The sequence below is a fragment of the Tamandua tetradactyla genome, chromosome 12, assembly GCF_023851605.1.
Source record: "Tamandua tetradactyla isolate mTamTet1 chromosome 12, mTamTet1.pri, whole genome shotgun sequence".
NCBI lineage: Eukaryota > Metazoa > Chordata > Mammalia > Pilosa > Myrmecophagidae > Tamandua > Tamandua tetradactyla.
The window spans coordinates 41,038,766-41,058,158 of NC_135338.1; the positions used below are offsets into that span (position 1 = coordinate 41,038,766).

At 44.8% G+C, this 19,393-nt stretch overlaps 1 protein-coding gene across 2 annotated transcripts in view; it reads right to left on the reverse strand.

The window, feature by feature from the left end:
- Positions 1–18,198, reverse strand: part of STON2 (stonin 2) — a 208,796-nt gene extending 190,598 nt beyond the window's left edge. The window contains exon 1 of one of the 2 annotated variants that reach the window (XM_077123232.1): positions 18,069–18,198. The gene's annotated coding sequence lies outside the window, so the exon portion shown is untranslated. Of the gene's footprint in view, positions 1–12,213; positions 12,296–18,068 lie in introns of those variants that run through there. The other variant, XM_077123233.1, reaches the window with a different exon arrangement.
- Between the last annotated feature and the right edge of the window lie 1,195 nt (positions 18,199–19,393).

The window sequence follows — 19,393 nt, forward strand, 5'->3', positions numbered from 1 at the left end:
ACTCTCCCTGAAGAAAACTTGGAAAATACAACCACTGGTGTGTTTCTAAAATGGTTTGATTTACAAAAATCTATCTGTGAGTACCTTTTCAGCTTCCCAGGGATACTTCTATTGTTAACGGTGAAGCTGTCACCACAGAAAAATGGGGATAAGATTCTTTGACCTTGTGACTCACTGGGCTTTCACCTTGAAGGCTAAAAATTATTTATTCTGTTGTTTTTTCCAAGTTCATGGGAATTTCCTACAATCTATGCCTAATCCCTTTACTTCCTCCATCTATAAAAGACCAGAGAGAATAATGTAATCATTGGAAAACCTTTCCTATTAATTTTTCTGCATTGGTAATTATAATGTTTTCTTCTTTCTGTCCTCCCATCACCCACCTCCATCTGGTTTGTCAAGAAGTCAAGTCGGGATTTAGAAACAAACCACACCGCTGCACAGATTTGATCATGCCACCACTAACGGTAGTTTTTCTTTTGGTAGAAGTCTCATTGGCAGTAACTCTTGTAAAGCAGAAAAACCACAAATTCAAAGCACATAGACCATAAATGCCAACACAGCAGACATTATATTAGGGAACTGAGGGACAAGACTTTACAATTTGATTCTCCAAGTGTATGGATTTTTATTTAGCTTGGAGAGACTTAAAAAAAAAAGATGCAGAATAATATTATTTGCTGAGTGAAATAAAGTATCTTAGACACATTTTTGTATCCAAGTGTGTTAGTTAGATTCAGTTGTCAACTTGGCCAGGTGAGCTTACCTAGTCTTGTTGCTGCGGGCATAAGCCAATGGAACGTGAACCTCATCTGTTGCTAATTACATCTGCAGTCAGCTAGGAGGTGTGTCTGCTGCAATGAGTGACATTTGACTTAATTGGCTGGTGCTTAAATGAGAGATTGCAATGTAGCACAACCTAAGCAGCTTGGCATTCCTCATCTCAGCACTAGCAGCTCAGCCCAGGCCTTTGGAGATGCAGAAAGAAATCACCCTGGGGAAAGTTGTTGGAATCCAGGGGCCTGGAGAGAAGGCCAGCAGAGACCATCCTGTGCCTTCCCACATAAGGAAGAACCTCAGTGGAAAGTTAGCTGCCTTTCCTCTGAAGAACCAACAAAATAAATCCCCTTTTATTAAAAGCCAATCCATTTCTGGTGTGATGTATTCTGGCAGCTAGCAAACTAAAACACCAAGTATAAAGGTTGGGTGTAAAACAGTAAGGAAGATCAGTTAGCGAATTAGGGTTCTCCAGGGAAACAGAACCATGAGGAAATGTCTGTATATATGAGATTTCATAAAAGTGTCTCATGCAACTGTAAGGATGCATGAGGCCAAATTCTGTAGGGCAGGCTGCAAGCTGGTAACTCCAATGAAGGTCTTCAATAAATTCCCCAGAAGATGCTGGCTGGCTAAAGTGGAAAGAGAGGTTTTCCCCATTGAGGATGATATCAGCTGTGGGTTTTTCATATATTTCCAGAGAGAGAGATTGTCTTCTGACTTCTCCTTTTAAAGCCAGCAACTGATTGGATTAAATGCCTCTTATTGCTGAAGACATTCTCCTTAGTTGACTGTAGCTATAATCAATCAAAGATGCTGTATTAGTTAGGGTTCTCTAGAGAAACAGAATCAAAAGGGAACACTTGCAAATATAAAATTTATGAAAGTATCTCACGTGACCGTAGGAACGCAGAGTCCAAAATCCACAGGGCAGGCTGCGAAGTCGATGACTCCGATGGATGGCCTGGATGAACTCCATAGGAGAGGCTCACCAGCCAAAGCAGGAATGGAACCTGTCTCCTCTGAGTCCTCCTTAAAAGGCTTCCCATGATTGCATTTAGCATCACTAATTGCAGAAGACACTCCCCTTTGGCTGATTACAAATGAAATCATCTGTGGATGTAGCTGACGTGATCATGACCTAATCCTATGAAATGTCCTCATTGCAACAGACAGGCTGGCGCTTGCCCAATCAGATGAACAGGTACCACAACTTGGCCAAGTTGACACCTGTCCCTAACCATGACAGTCCACCCCTTGTCAACTTGGCACCTATATATATATATCACCTTAGACCATACTTAATTTCCAAATGAAAACAAATAAGCACACATTTTTTCTTTTACCTGACAATACTCAACTGTCCTGCATATAACTGGAAACACATTAAATCTCTCCAGAATAGGGTGCAAATCCTTGGGCAACATTCATTCTTAAACTTGATATCTTACAACTTAAATAGTATAACACGAACAAAACAGCATTACAGTCCTCGTTTCTGTAACTGATCACGTGGTTGAAGTTCATATTTATCACTACCTTCTTCCACTACCCATTCCATGTTCCCTTTCCCCTCAGCAAGCACTTCAGCTGGCCGTGGTTCTTTGCCTGGTGGGGTGACACAAACCTTCATTCCTGAAGTCTCAGAGCCATTAGTGGTCCTGCCTGGATTGTGTTGTTGCAGTTTTCCATTGATTTTAATCACAGGGCATGGTAGTACTAATAGACGCCCCAGGGGATCTCCTATATTCCAAGAAAACTCTTCTTTACCTCCATTATGTAGTTGCAGTCCTACTTCCTTCTGATAGGCAGGGTCAATTACCCCAGACAATAATGTAATCCCCTTCTTGGTGTGTTGATCCAGAGGCATAAGTAGCCCAAAGTGACCAGGTGGCAATCTTAACTTCCAGTTCAGTGGTATCACTGTTGTTTTTCCTGGAGAAAGCACACCCCATTATGGAACTAAAACCTGTAGACCAGCAGAACTTAGGGTAGCAGGGACAGGAAGCAAAAATTTTCCTAGTGGATCACTAGGAGTAATAGTGAGTGGCACCACACCCATTTCCACCCCTTGGCTCCTGGACCCATGGATCCTGGCTATGGGAGAAACAGCACCATACAGCCGACGCTGATTCAGAGCATATACAGCTTCCTGGAGAACATTACCCCAGCCTTTCAAGTTTTTGCCACCTAGTTGGCACCGTAATTGAGTTTTCAAAAGGCCATTCCACCGTTCTATCAATCCAGCTGCTTCTGGATGATGGGGAACATGGTAAGACCAGAGAATTCCATGAGCATGTGCCCATTCCTGCACTTCATTTGCTGTGAAGTGTGTTCCTTGATCTGAAGCAATGCTATGTGGAATACCATGACGATGGATAAGGCATTCTGTAAGCCCACGGATAGCAGTTTTGGCAGAAGCATTGCGTGCAGGGAAAGCAAACCCATATCCAGAGTATGTGTCTATTCCAGTTAGAACAAATCGTTGCCCCTTCCATGAAGGGAGTGGTCCAATGTAATCAACCTGCCACCATGTAGCTGGCTGGTCACCTCGGGGAATGGTGCCATATCGGGGGCTGAGTGTGGGTCTCTGCTGCTGGCAGATTGGGCACTCAGCAGTGGCTGTAGCCAAGGCAGCCTTGGTGACTGGAAGTCCATGTTGCTGAGCCCATGCATAACCTCCATCCCTACCACCATGACCACTTTGTTCATGAGCCCATTGGGCAATAACAGGAGTTGCTGGGGAAAGAGGCTGACTGGTATCCATAGAACGGGTCATCTTATCCACTTGATTATTAAAATCTTCCTCTGCTGAAGTCACCCTCTGGTGTGCATTCACATGGGACACAAATATCTTCATGTTTTTAGCCCACTCAGAAAGGTCTATCCACATACTTCTTCCCCAGACCTCTTTGTCACCAATTTTCCAATTATGGTCTTTCCAAGTCCCTGACCATCCAGCCAAACCATTAGCAACAGCCCATGAATCAGTATACAAACGCACCTCTGGCCAGTTTTCCTTCCAAGCAAAATGAACAACTAGGTGCACTGCTTAAAGTTCTGCCCACTGGGAGGATTTCCCCTCACCACTGTCCTTCAAGGACACCCCAGAAAGGGGCTGTAATGCTGCAGCTGTCCACTTTCAGGTGGTACCTGCATATCGTGCTGAACTATCTGTAAACCAGGCCCGAGTTTTCTCTTCCTCAGTCAATTCACTGTAAGGAACTCCCCAAGAGGCCATAGCTCTGGTCTGGGAAAGAGAAGGTCATGTGGCAGCAGGAGTGGAAACCATGGGCATTTGTGCCACTTCTTCATGTAACTTACTTGTGCCTTCAGGACCTGCTCTGGCTCTATCTCGTATATACCATTTCCACTTTACAATAGAGTGCTGCTGTGAACGCCCAACTTTATGGCTTGGTGGGTCACACAACACCCAACTCATGATAGGCAACTCAGGTCTCATGGTAACTTGGTGGCCCATGGTTAAGCGTTCAGTCTCTACTAAGGCCCAGTAGCAGGCCAAAAGCTGTTTCTCAAAAGGAGAGTAGTTATCTGCAGCAGATGGTAAGGCTTTGCTCCAAAATGCTAAAGGTCTGCATTGTGATTCTCCTATAGGGGCCTGCCAAAGGCTCCAGACAGCATCTCTATTTGCCACTGACACTTTCAGCACCATTGGATCTGCTGGATCATATGGCCCAAGTGGCACAGCAGCTTGCACAGCAGCCTGGACCTGTCGTAGAGCCTCCTCTTGTTCAGGTCCCCACTCAAAATTAGCAGCTTTTCTGGTCACTCGATAAATGGGCCGGAGTAGCACACCCAAATGAGGAATATGTTGTCACCAAAATCCAAAAAGACCAACTAGGCGTTTTGCCTCTTTTTTGGTTGTGGGAGGGGCCAGATGCAGCAATTTAACCTTCACCTTAGAAGGGATATCTCGACATGCCCCACACCACTGGACACCTAGAAATTTTACTGAGGTGGAAGGCCCCTGTATTTTTGTTGGATTTATCTCCCATCCTCTGACACGCAAATGCCTTACCAGTAAATCTAGAGTAGTTGCTACTTCTTGCTCACTAGGTCCAATCAGCATGATATCATCAATATAATGGACCAGTGTGATGTCTTGTGGGAGGGAGAAACAATCAAGGTCTCTGCGAACAAGATTATGACATAGAGCTGGAGAGTTGATATACCCCTGAGGTAGGACAGTGAAAGTATATTGCTGACCTTGCCAGCTGAAAGCAAACTGTTTCTGGTTCCTTACTAATAGCTATTGAGAAAAAAGCATTTGCCAGATCAATAGCTGCATACCAGGTACCAGGGGATGTATTGATTTGCTCAAGCAATGACACTACATCTGGAACAGCAGCTGCAATTGGAGTTACCACCTGGTTGAGTTTATGATAATCCACTGTCATTCTCCAAGACCCATCTGTTTTCTGCACAGGCCAAATAGGAGAGTTGAACGGGGATGTGGTGGGAATCACCACTCCTGCATCTTTCAAGTCCTTAAGAGTGGTAGTAATCTCTGCAATCACTCCAGGAATACAGTATTGCTTTTGATTTACTATTTTGCTTGGTAGGGGCAGTTCTAGTGGCTTCCACTTGGCCTTTCCCACCATAATAGCCCTCACTGCACGAGTCAGAGAACCAACGTGGGGATTCTGCCAGTTGCTCAGTATGTCTATGCCAATTATACATTCCGGAACTGGGGAAATAACTACAGGATGGGTCCGGGGGCCCACTGGACCCACTGTGAGACGGACCTGAGCTAAAACTCCATTGATCACCTGGCCTCCATAAGCCCCCACTCTGACTGGTGGTCCAGAGTGACGTTTTGGGTCCCCTGGAATTAATGTCACTTCTGAACCAGTGTCTAATAATCCCTGAAATATTTGATCATTTCCTTTTCCCCAATGCACAGTTACCCTGGTAAAAGGCCGTCGGTCTCCTTGGGGAAGACTTAGAGGAAGGTTAACAGTATAAATTTGTGGCAGTGTAACAGGTTTCTCCCCCATAGGGACCTGGCCTCCCCTTCATTCAAGGGGCTCAGGGTCTGTAAACTGTTTCAAGTCTGGAAATTGATTAAGGGGCTGTGACTCCGTGTTTTTGTAATTCAGGTTAGACTTCTGTTCCCTTGACCTAGAACCCTTTTGTTTATACAGCTCCAACAAGAATTTAGTAGACTGCCCTTCTATTGTATTTCTAGGCACCCCATGATTTACTAGCCAATGCCACAAATCTCTGCGTGTCATATAATTTTGATGCCTCCTTTGAGTTTGTTGTCTATTATAATAGCTGCGTCTACCCTGTCTTTGGTGATTAAGTGCTGCCACCTGGCTTCTGCCAACTCGGGATCCTGTCATCCCCATTGTGTTTAAGGATTCCAGCTCAGTGACAGCAGTTCCTACAGTAATATCTGACCTACAGAGAAGTGCAACCACAGAGCTCTTGAGGGATGATGGTGCTAGTCTCACAAACTTATTTTTCACTGTTCTGGTAAAAGGTATATCCTCTGGACATTCCTGGGGTGTAAGAGCAGGCTTTGCATGATAAATCCACTCTAATATCCCAATCTCTCTAAGCCTCTGGATTCCCTCATCTACATTATACCAGGGCAGTTCTGGCATTTCAACCTCAGGTAATGTTGGCCACCTTTTGATCCATGTTTCAACCAACCACCCAAACAAGCTGTTAACACCTTTTCTAACTGCTTGAGCTGTAACAATGAATGCAGAATCTCTGCTTAGTGGGCCCATATCAATAAATTCAGCCTGATTCAGCCTTATATTCCTCCCACCATTATTCCACACTCTTAAAATCCATTGCCGCACATATTCCCCTGATTTCTGTCTATATAAATTGGAAAACTCACACAGTTCTTTTGGAGTATAATGTACCTCCTCATGTGTGATACTTTGTACCTCACCTTTAGGGGCCTGTTGGGACTTTAGTCTAGTTATAGGTCTAGAAGAAATGAGGGGTGGTGGGGTGGGTCATGAAAAGAATTAGAAATATCTTCCAAGCCATTTGCTTCAGGGCTTTCATTTGCAGTTTCATCTGGTGAAACAAGATTAATCACTCTAGGGCTAATCCCTTCAGGAGGAGGTTGGTGGCCAATTCCTCAAGGCAGGCTGGAGGTGGGGCGGCTATGTCCTCAGGGCAGACTATTACAGGGTTATCTAAAGAAGGCTCAGCATGGTCTAGGGTTTCAACCTCACCCCCAACATCATTATCAATCCATATGTCACCATCCCATTTTTCAGGGTCCCACTCCTTTCCAATCAACGTCCTCACTTTAACGGCAGACACCATGCAAGACTGAGATTTCAGTTTATGTTGTAAAGTTGGTACTCTAACAATAAGATTCTGAGTCTGGTTTTCAGAGATCTCAAGTCTACAGCTACAGGAAATAAAATTTTCCTTCAGGATACTCATAGAAACCTCTACATCTTTCAGACGGCACTTAAGCTTCTTGTTTGAAGCCTTAAGCCCATCCCTTTCACCCTTTAATGTAGACAGTGTATCTAACAACAACCAACCAACATCTCTATAACTCTTATTTCTACAAAACTCTGTAAAGGTGTCAAAAACATTATCCCCCAGAGTCTGGCTTCGTACAAGTGAAGCATTAGGAGATACGAATGATGATATTTTGACTATCTCCTTTGCCAACTCAGTCCATGGATTGGGAGTGTCATTCTGACTACGGGAATCAGAGTCCTTAGTGTCTCTGAGTCCAGTCAGAGTAGAAAACCATTCATAAAAACCCATTTTTAAGATTCTGTTCCTTAAGAACCACTCCTGGTACCAAGATGTATTAGTTAGGGTTCTCTAGAGAAACAGAATCAAGAGGGAACACTTGCAAATATAAAATTTATGAAAGTGTCTCACGTGACCGTAGGAACACAGAGTCCAAAATCCACAGGGCAGGCTGCAAAGCCATTGACTCCGATGGATGGCCTGGATGAACTACACAGGGGAGGCTCACCAGCCAAAGCAGGAATGGAACCTGTCTCCTCTGAGTCCTCCTTAAAAGGCTCCCCATGATTGCATTTAGCATCACTAATTGCAGAAGACACTCCCCTTTGGCTGATTAGAAATGGAATCAGCTGTGGATGTAGCTGACGTGATCATGACCTATTCCTATGAAACATCCTCATTGCAACAGACAGGCCGGCGCTTGCCCAATCAGATGAACAGGTACCACAACTTGGCCAAGTTGACACCTGTCCCTAACCATGACAGATGCCATCAACTTATTGATGATTTAAGTCTACAAAATGCCCTCACAGTAACCATTAGGCCAGCGCTTACTTGACCAGACAGGGGGGCACCATGATCTGGTCAAGTTGACACATAAATCTAACCATCACAGTTTGTTCAAAATGAGAGGGTACCTTCTTACCTGGCTCACAAGGGTTAATAGAAAGTCTGAGGTTGTCATTGCCAGGGACATCAATTTTTTTGTTTCAGTTATCAGTCCTCTGAAGGTGTGTCCATCAGTGTTTCATGTAGCAATTGCCACATATATAGACCAGACTTGATCTTTGGACCTTGCATTTCCATTACAGAGAAAACAGAAGTGGATGACATATGTGTGCAAAATTTCTTACAGTATCTCCCTTGATAAAAAGAAATTAGTAGCAGTATGAGTGAAATTAAAATGTGATTTTCAGTTCAGGGAAAATTCAGAGGGCTTTTAAAAATGTTGTCGAGTTGTCACTGTTCCTCTTTTAACACTTTGGCATGAAGAGCGATAATTTTACAGGGATGGAGCAATGAAAGCTTCATAGCATTACTAGAGCTACATTCACTGAGCATTCACATAAGAGACAGGCATTTCTATTACAGATTCCTATCACACAGAGAAAGAAACTGAATGTCAGAAGCAATTTGCCCAAGGGCATGCAGCCAGTAAGAGGTCAAATGGTTTCCAACTCTGAGCTATTCAGTCTAAAGTCCATGTACTTAGCCAAGGCATTATAATTCTTCTAGGTCTAAGAGAAGACTTAAAACAAAGGGAGACACTTGAGAGAGCTCAAATGATAAACTCTCTAAAGAAAATCTCATCAAACAGGTCCACACTTCATTTTACACTTTCCAAGTGCAAAAAAGAACAAAGGCAAATTAATATATCTTAAAAACTAAAGCCAGATTGACTTCTCCATAGAGATGGAATGCCCCCTGGTTCAGCCCTAGAACTGAATCCTTTTCTTCTCAGTCTACAATCATCTTCTCAAGGCTTTGGATCCCATCTGTAAGCCAACCTTGTTCCCACCTCACACCCACTGATCATCTTCACTTCGATGTCTAATAGGCCTCTCAAACCTAACACTTTAAAAACTGGATGACTAATCCTCCTCCCCCAAACCAATCCCACCAAAAGCCTCCCCTTCCCCCCAAGCCGATGGAGGCTCCATTTTTTCAGTAGCTTTGGCTAAGCCAACCTTTACTTAACTCTATCTCTTACACCTTTCTCTAACATTCGTTTTACAAAAAAAGGTATTTTACGAACATATTTCTCATAGGATTCTTCGAAATGGCAAATTCTTCTAGTACACATAAGATTTCATTTGCATGTTAACTCATCAAAAGTACCTCAGCTGAAGCAGTTAGGAAAGCTTCATCCACCACGGCACTGTCTAACCAACATACAGTGAGGTTCGGCTGCCACTTTAATCCTAAATGCTTTTTGATAAATACTTAGTAATACTTCCTGACTCCCATTGATCTGAAAGTGTTTTTACAAATAATAATTCATTTAATCCTTCTAACTACTCTACGAAGTAGGTACAAATAATTATCCCCTTTTAGAGTTAAGAAAACCTAGGCACAGGGAGGTTAAATTACTTGCCCAAGGCCACACAATTCAAACCTGACAGTCTGGCCTCTTAACCACTGGGCCATGCTCCATCCATGAAATGGAGGGTTCTTTTCCTGTATGTAGGTCAAATATGCATACATCAACCTACACACTTATTTAGTTTGCATATGACCTGGACCCGCCTCTGCAGAACTGCCTGGCTGGGACTGGATGCATATTCTCTGCTACCTTCACAGGAGAGAAACCAAATGATGGTGAATCAAACCATCTGGTCCCATTAGTACTAAGCTCTGATAAGTCACATCCCTCAGGTTACAGTAAACAATCTCTGCCTCCCTGGAACTGCCTCTCCAAGGCCTGCTTGGAGGACAGAAACTTTAAAACCAACGAATAGCAGAGCACAAGAGCTCCAGGGCCCCTGACGGTAGTGGATGGCACAGTAAACCCCAGGCCTGACTGCTGCAAACAGGGACCTGAATGGGCCAATTAGGTGGATGGGTAAGCGACTGAAAGATGTGCTCCATTTACTCAAATCGATCCCCATCCCCAACTCACCCTTTTTTAAATGTTACTTTACTACAAAAATACTAAAGGGGAAGAGATAGGAATAAGAAAAGTATGAAGTGCCTTGCTGATAAGGCCAAATGGCAGGGCCAAAACAAGGACAGTTTTCCTTCTACACTATCTTCATGTGGCTAGGGTGGATGGAGAGCTACTTTTAACTCCTCTTTAGACCAATTTGTTGATGCTTTTTCCAGATGCCACAGTGACTAAGGGCACAGCTTCTAGCTGCAAGAGATTAAGCGATGTGAGTTTGAAGCCCAGCTCTGACACGACCTCTGGCAAGCTACTAACCCCCAGCCTCTGTCTCATCTGTAAAAATGGAGATATTACTGCAGATCTTAGAGAGCTGGGTAGAAACTGCATACAAAAATATGGCATAAACTGCTTAGCAGAGGTCCTGGCCCATAGTAAAACTCAATGAAGGATAACTATTGATAATGATTTTGATAATCTTAATAACAATAAAAATTTTCACACCCTTCAACAGTCAAAGTGAGTCCAAAATGGAGGGAAATGTGAGGACAAGGAGTGATGCATAAATTAATACTTTATAATTGCTAAGGGCAGGGAAATACACATGTAAACTGTTTTTATAGCTCTGGGTTCATACAGTAGACAAAATTAAACAATGCATAAGTGAATAAGCCCATGACATTATAATTCTTCTCTTTTAAAAGCTTACATCAGAAAAGGCTGACAAATATACTCAGTTTTAAAGCAAACTGAAATAAAATGTTTTCATTTAAAGCATTCACTTTTCTTTTTTTAAGCAATTAGCTAGCTTTAAAAGGCAGCCAATGAAGTGACTCTATCAAGTGGGTGAGGTTCTGGTGTCCTGCTTCAAAGTTTAGGCAGGTTGAGAGGCACTGATAGTTCTGCTATACTTGTTGGCATCTGGAGTAAAAAACGCTGAGAACACCCATTTCAGTTAGATGGTTTGCCTGCAAAGGCCCACGGTACTAAAATGGTGCCTTCTTTTAATGAGAGGCAGAGTTAAGCTTGAAAGAAAAGAGTGTAATTACCTCACCCCCAAATCAAAATTAACGAGGACTATTTTAGGGTGACAGTGGAGGGCTCCGTATGGTATTATACTAGTTGAGGAAATCCTAACTAGATGACAGGGCCCTAAGTTTCTGGTGTCACCTTCCCTCTGGAGGTCTGTGAGGCAACTTAAGCTGGACACCACCAAATGTCAGGAGACTTGGGGTCAGTTAACACAAAGGTGCCAGGGAATTCCTGCCTGACTTCAAGCAAGTCACTTGACCTTTCTGGGTCATTTTGAAAGTGGAAAGACACCTACTGCCTGCCAGTTTGTCAGAGTATATAACAAGACTAGATTGTATTTATAAAGAGGTTTGATATCCTCAGCTTCAGAGTGCTTTTCTATTAATAAAACGAGTGTATTAAGAAGACTAACTGGAGTCCGGTGTTACTCACCTACTACTGAAAAGATCAAATGGCTTTGTTTGTCGGGAGGTGATGCAAGCAGTCAGAATTTAAGAAGTCAGCTGGTTCAGATGTCCCTTCTCTCCTCCTGCTTGTTCCTTTGCTCCAGATATACCCGTCCAGTCACAGACCCTAAAGACCAATGCTTGTACCTAGCCAAATTCTACTTCTATTTCCCAGCCAGCGCAGCTGCTCTTCCGTGAACCTTCCCAGATCAGCACAGCCTCAGAAAGATTCCCATTCTCTGAATTCACAGCTCTGAGTGCATGCTTTTGTTATTTGCTTACCATTCGCTTCACTGATGTCAAACTACTATTGAATGTTATACAAATGTTATGCTTCAAGGCTACACGAGGAGGCAATTACACCTCTCTGAAATCCTAATGCCATCTTTGCCAATGACAAAGCATTCCAAAGGAGGAGGTTAAAGAGAAAATATGTTGGGGCGTACAACATGACACAAGAAAATAAAACACTGAGGTCTTGTTTTCCTTTTGCTATGTTTTTCTCAATCCTTGATGTGGCAAAATTTGGACTCCACCAGGTGTCCACCAGTGTGCCTGGCCAACAGGCAGTATGTAAATGCATGGAGTACTTACAGGGTCAGCATGTTGAGCGCTGTCTAGCAGGTTAGAATATTTGTTTCAAGATGAGGTGAGCGTAACATGGTCCATTGGACTGTTGACAAAAAAATAATAGAAATTTTATGCATATAAAATATGTAGAAAATAAGAAATAACCTGTTGGGTCAAAATTATAAAATAAAATGAGTGTTTGCACTCTTTACATCTAGAAGATATTAATTCCATTTGCATGGAGCCACCTGACAAAAGGTTTTACTGGGACATGAGCAATCTGCAAAGTAGCTTCACACACTCCTCACTGTGAGTAAACCTCACACGGAATGCTGACCATCTCTTGCTGGTTAGGCTAACACAAGTTCATGTCAGCGTGGGGCCAGCTGGGACGATGGAGGAGTATACAGTAAATTAAAACGTCAAGGGACCTTGAGTTTTTAGTCTTGCTCTTATCTATATAATTTTAGCCAACTGCTTCTAAATTGTCACATTTCAGAAAGACAGTACTAACACTAGAAACCTATGTCCTGAGATTGCTAGAGATCGGAAAAAATGTATATGACGGATATGACAGCAGTTATCCAATATAAATGTACAGAGAGGAGAGTATTTACCTAGCGATTTGAAACTTGCATTTCTTAAATATACAATTGTTAGATAAATACAATCCAACAGAGATATTAACACTTAACCATGAATGTGTTGTTCAGGCTTTTAATCCCTCCTGGCTAGTTTAAGTGCCCTTTTTCTCACTTGCTCTCACTCTTATGCCTAGGGTTGCTTGCTGTATCCTTTGAAATTTTAGGGCGTGTTTCCTGGAAACTTGAGATTGAACAAACTGCCGTAATTCTTTGTGGAACAAACCAAGGACAGACAGTACCAAGGTCAAGCCTGCAAAAGGAGGGGAAACGGCTGGGTTTCCGAAATTACCTGGAACGGGAAATAGATCTAACCAAACCTAGCTGGCTTCAAGCCTCCTGGAGAGAGCTTATGGTTCCCAGCTCTCTCATCCACATCTAGAGGTGCACAGAATCCTGGGAAAATTCTCTTGTCTCCAAAAGCACACTTTCAGGTGTTCATTTCTCTGTCAAGTTAAACTGCGAGAAGGGTCTTTGCAAACACTCATTTTATTTTATAATTTTGACCCAACAGGTTATTTCTTATTTTATACAAATTTTATATGCATAAAATTTCTATTATTTTTTTGTCAACAGTCCAATGGACCATGTTATACTCACCTCATCTTGAAACAAATATTCTAACCTGCTAGACAGCACTCAAAATGTTGACCCTGTAAGTGCTTCATGCACTTACATACTGCCTGTTGGCCAGGCACACTGGTGGACACCTGGTGGAGTCCAAATTTTGCCACATCAAGGATTGAGAAAAATATAGCAAAAGGAAAACAAGACCTCAGTGTTTTATTTTCTTGTGTCATGTTGTACGCCCCAACATATTTTCTCTTTAACCTCCTCCTTTGGAATGCTTTGTCATTGCAGAACTGGTGAGTCACAGCTAGGGGAATTGCTCTGACTTGCTCCACCGACTTGCTCCACCCATTATCATAAGCCAACCCATGGATGATCCTGGGTTCCTGGGGGAAGAGGGAGCAGATATCTTGGGAGAGGGGGTGGTATTTATCTTGGCCAACAGCATGAAAGCTAAAGTAACCACAAAGTAGTGATGCTGATTAATGAAGGTGACGACAAGGGAATCGAGCAATTTCTTGGTCTGACTTTATTAAAATTCACCCAAATGTCCACCCAGTGGGCAAACCCAACTCCAGAAAAAAAATTAAAACGGAATGACAAGAATTATGATGGATCAGGACTGGAGTATGTTGACAGGCTTGAGTGAGAGGTCTTGAGCCAGACAAAAGGGTGTATGCTCATGACAGGATGGGGAGTCTGGGCAGAATTACAAAGGGAGAAGATAAGGCAGTACTTGTACGCTTCTCCAAATCCAGCCTTTCTCACATTTCTTCACTGATGTGAATTGCATCTACAATTTAATATAAATCTAAAGACCAATTCACTCATTTAGACCCCAGTGCTCAAGTCAGAGCAAGCTTTTGGCAAAACTGTCATACAGAGAATGCTTGCCTGAGACCTCCCAGCTTTGCTTTTCCTTCCATTCAGTTCTTCTCCTCCAGCGCATTTTTATTCCTCCCTTTAGTTCAGTGGCTCACAAAGTGTGGCTCTTGGATCAGCAGCATGACCTGAGAACCTGTCAGAAATGCTAATTCATAAGCCCGACCCCCAGACTTAGTGATTCAAACACTCTGGGTAGGGGTCAGCAATCTGTGTTTTCACAAGCCCTCCAGGTGATTCTGACACACACAAAAGTAGGAGAACAGCTGCTTTAGGTGCATAAAACAACAACTTCAAGATTGGAAAGCACACGCATTTTAGAAGAGGACGTGCCAAGAAGAACCACTCAAATGCCAAATGAATCGATTTCTAACAGTGGCATTTCAAGTCACATGACAAAGGGGGATGTGAGAGAGAGAGTGATTTAAGGGTGCTGTCTTAATTCAGGCTCTCATCATTATTGCCCTTAGCCTCTCTAATTCCACTTTTTTCTCCACATAACATTAGAGATGTATGTTTGGCCTGAAAAACTGTGCCTGTCGGGCCCCTGCTTAAAACTCTTCTGGCTGTCCAGATTCCTGACACAGAACCCAGGGCCCTTCATCACCTGCCTCTGAGGCACCGCCCCCACCCCCCAGCCCCCATGCCCCACTACCCTGGCACCTTCCCTCCTCCTCGGCCATGCCTCACCGTCTGGTCTGCAGAAGGCTAACACTTCCGCGCGCCACAGACATCAGGCTTGGCCATGAGACCTACGTTGGCCAGTAGCATGAGCGTTAAAGTAACATCTGTAATTTGAAGATCTTAAGAGCCACAGTTTTGTTCTGCCATGTTCTTTTTCTCCTCTTTGCCATAAATGAGATCAGCAACATCCCAGAGGCCATTTCATTAGGCTCAGTAGACCCCAGCATAACAGATGAGAAGCAGAACTACAGCTGACCCACACTGGACCTGCAGCATGAGTGAGAAATAAACCATTATTGCTGTAAGCCCCTGAGACTTGAGGTTATTTTTACTGCATGGTAACTTAGCCTAAGCTATTACAGCACCTTTGACTTCCCGTATCCGGTCTGCCTGGTATGGCTTCTTCCCTCTGTTCTACTCTTCCTTCCAATCCCACCTCACTCCTGCTGTGTGCACATAAACACTTGCTCATCATTCTACAGCCAGCTCAAGTGTCATTCCCTCAATCAAGCCTCTTTTCCTCCCCAGGTATAACTAACTGATCCCTCTCACCACCATTAGAAAGTTCTCTGAATCTAATATACATCTGTAGACCTGTAACTATGCCTTGGAACTGGGCTAGGGGATTTCCATTCATCAGCATTATTTTAGAAAACCTCTCTAAAAAGATATTCAAGTCCTCATTTTATAGAGAGGGAGACATTGGCTCAGAAAAGCAAAGTAACTCGTCCAAGTTTCCCAGTTCATCAGCCACAGAGTACTCACCAGGTGTGGGGCAGGCTCTGAACTCGGGAATCTTTCCACTGACTCACACACCTCTCACTCTCCCTCAGCAGAGAGATTTCAGGTCCTTCCACGCTAGTGGAGACAGTAAAAGTCTCTTCATCAACATCAACAACTGAAAGGGCTATCAAATTAATCTGAGACTTTAAACATTTTCCTCTGGAATTGGGCTTCTTACCCTCTGAGAAGATAATTATTTTCTCCACGTGGATGCATTTATTTTAAGGCTCCTGACAAAGACACTGAAGACCCTAAGCGAGCAAGTATTTTGTCTGTGTCCCTTTCCCAGGTCCCAGGTTATGCGGGTAGTGTTCGGTGATAAGACACTAAGATTCCTACTGACATCAACCTCAAGAACAGACCTTTAGGGAGGTCGTTTGGGTTTGTTTTAGGGTAGAAGACAAGTAGCAAAAGGTTAAGAACTCCAAGCAAGTCTGCTATATATTATGTTAGACTTCAAAAAAAAACCCAAGGAAAGGAAAGTGACACAGTGGCAGAGAAATGAATCAAACAATCCCAAGTCAGATGGGAGCAAACACTGGAAGTGGCTACTGCAATTTTAGGTTTCTATGATTTGTTGGCATTTTATTGTAGTAGTTGGGGTGTTTGTTTTTCTTTCTTTCTCTCTCTTTTAAATTTTACTTGTGTGTTTAAGGGAGGGGAAGAAAATGTAAGAATCCTTAAATATTTCCCTCCATACAAATGAAAGACCAGCATTACATTATTAATAAAGTGCCACAAAATTCTTTTCACAAAACATTCATATCAATTTTTTCAAGTGTCACAAGGCTTTTCTCAGTTACTAGTTGGAATCCACTTATCTCTCACACCATTCCAAACGTGCATTTTCCCCCAAAAGAATATATTAACTTTAAATCATACCATCAACAACATTAAAATGGCATTTTTCCCCTTCAAGTGTAGAAAGCTGTTCAGAGTGCCAAATTGTTGTTGGACCAGTCTGGACGTGTCTGATTTACTGACCATCTACTCAGAGTAAAGCTGCCCGTAAAATAAATAAGAAGGGCCAGGATTTATCATGCACTTAGCACTGTGCTCAGCGTTTTTCAAACATTCCTTCATTTAAACCTCAAAACAACACTATCAAGCAAGTGCAATCGTTATCACAGGTGAGGAGAGCCAGGCACCGAGATGAGCAGCCTGCCTAAGATCACAAAGCTGATAAAAGGCCACACTGGGATTTGTAACCAGGCCACTGGCTTTCCAAAGCCCAAGTTCATAACCTTGACCTGTAGACTTTACAAGAGAAACAGAAACGCACTTCCACACAAATACACACACCGAAGAGTAGGAGGCTGGGGAGCGGGCATCAACCAACTCAGCTACTCAACTGAAAGCAGGCCGCGGTGGAGCATGTGGGAGAGCTCAAGAGACAAGAAAATACTATCTTTGTGTGTGTGTGTGTGATTGTTATAGAACAGTCGACAAAATGCGTTTTCAACCTTTCCCTTCTCTGGTGTGAGAAAGCACTTCCTCTACAATGTAGATTCTGCTTGAAAGAAAGGGGTAGCGCCTGGGTTTTCCTGGCAGGAATGTGAACAGGGCACAGCACATTGTCCAGGGAGTGTGTGTGCGCGTGGGAGAGGGAGGCAGGGAAGGAGGGAGACAGGCAGGGGCCAGTAGCTGTACAAGACCATAGTTAATGATTCACTCACAGCCCTCAGGCAGCTCCCTTCAGTAGAGGCTGCACACAACACACACACACACACACACACACACACACAGTCTCATCTTCAACGCTCTCCATCCCAGCAAGAGGCGGTGTCCAGCAAATTGCTTGGCAACGCTGAAGGAGCCTCCAAAGCCCGGGTCCCGGCCGCTCCTGGGCGCTGTCCAGCGGGCGACGAGCCTGCGAGGCTAGTCTGGGGTCCCGTCTCCTGGAGGCGGGGAGGATCGCCAAGACCAGGATTTGGGGGGGTGGGGAGAAGGGACCAGTCTCCAGGGACACCTGTTGTCGCCTCCTCACTCTTCATTACCCGCCCAGAGCGCTCCGGATCACGGGGGAAGGCATCGGGTGGCAAGAAGTGCATGTGCACTGGGGGCCATCCCCACCTTGGGCAGCCTCCCCTCACCCCTTACCGTACCGGGGCGCCCGGGGCGCCCGGAGCGCCCGCGGCTCGCCGAACTGCCGCGCCTCTCCGGGGGCTCCGGCCAAGGCGGACGCGGGGCGAGGGGTGCGAGCAGCCCCGCGGCGCTAGGACCTCACGGCCGGCCGGCCACCTCCCGCCCGCTCCACCTGCGGGGCTCCGAGGCCCTCCCGGCCCCTCTCGGGGGTCTCGCTAACGGAAGCACGGTTACCTGAGACGCCTCCCTCAGGTCTCGAGCGTCGGCCGGAAGATTGCAGCGGCAGAGCCTCCTCTAAAGGCCTGGGGGCTCCCCCGCCGCCCGCTCCGCTCTCGCCGCGCTCCCTCCCCGGCGCAGCGCCGCCGCCGGCTCCCTGCTCCCGACTCCCGGGGTTGCCCGGCGCCCGCCAGCCCTGGGCGCCGCTCCCGCCGCCGCTGATTGGCCGCAGGACTCATCCGAGCCGCGCGCTGATTGGGCGCCCGAAGCGGGGCGGAGGGATGGGCCGGGCGCTGCGGGGACCTGCTCCCCACGCCTCCCGCGACCCGCATCAAGGTGCTGACATCGCGATCCCGCCCGCTCCGCGCCTAGTGAGGCTGGCGGTCCAGGCACCCGGCGCCCGAAGAGCGTCACTGAGAGTAAAAGGCAGGCGGCGGGGAGTGGGAAATCGCCTTGGGGTCCCACTCACGCTCTTCGCTGGGGTAGGGGGCCTCCGAGGCATGGGAACCGTTGCTGCCGGGCGTCACTCCTACGTGGGATTTTGACTCGTTACCTCATTTTGAAACTTATCTGCTATGTATAGGACGTAGGGCTCGGGGCCGTGGGGCTTGTAAAACAGCGAGTGCCCAATAATGTTGGTGGGTTCAGGTTGTACTACACTCATAATCTCTATTCTATGTGGTCCGACCCGAGCCCATAAAGGGGAAGCGACTTATCTAAGGTCTTAAGGTCCTCACAATTTCAAGGACACTGCCCCAGGTGTTGGGGGCGGGGAGTGGGGACGGGGAAAGAAAAGTGAGATCTTTATTTACAAGCAGCTTAATATCTAGCTAGAGAAATGAAGCTAAATAAAATAATAATTGTAATCACCCCAACATTTGTTCAGCCCATATTATTGCCAAACACAGCACACACACACACACACACATATAGGAAAAGGCTGTCATAAGAGCATCCGTAATGTCCTGTGAACCGTAAAAACAAGTAGCATCAGTTCTCAGTATGGAGAAATTTTCATCTGAAAAACATACCACTAGATAGACTGGGTTGGGGAGACAAGTCAGAACAAAGAGAGCTTTTTGGGAATTAATTGTTCCATTTCTTCTCCCATGATCCTTTAGTCCTCCAGACATTTTCTCCCACCTGCACTGAACCTTTCTAAGTAATAAAAACCACCACTATAAATCCAGATGCCAGCACTTTTGTTCCACCGCTCATAAAAGGGCCCCCTCTAGATACAAGGATAGGCAACAGAGGATGTAAATAGCACAGAATGTACTTAAGGATCTTTAACTTGTTTGCACTGATATCTTGGATACAAAAACCATTTTTCTATAGGTATT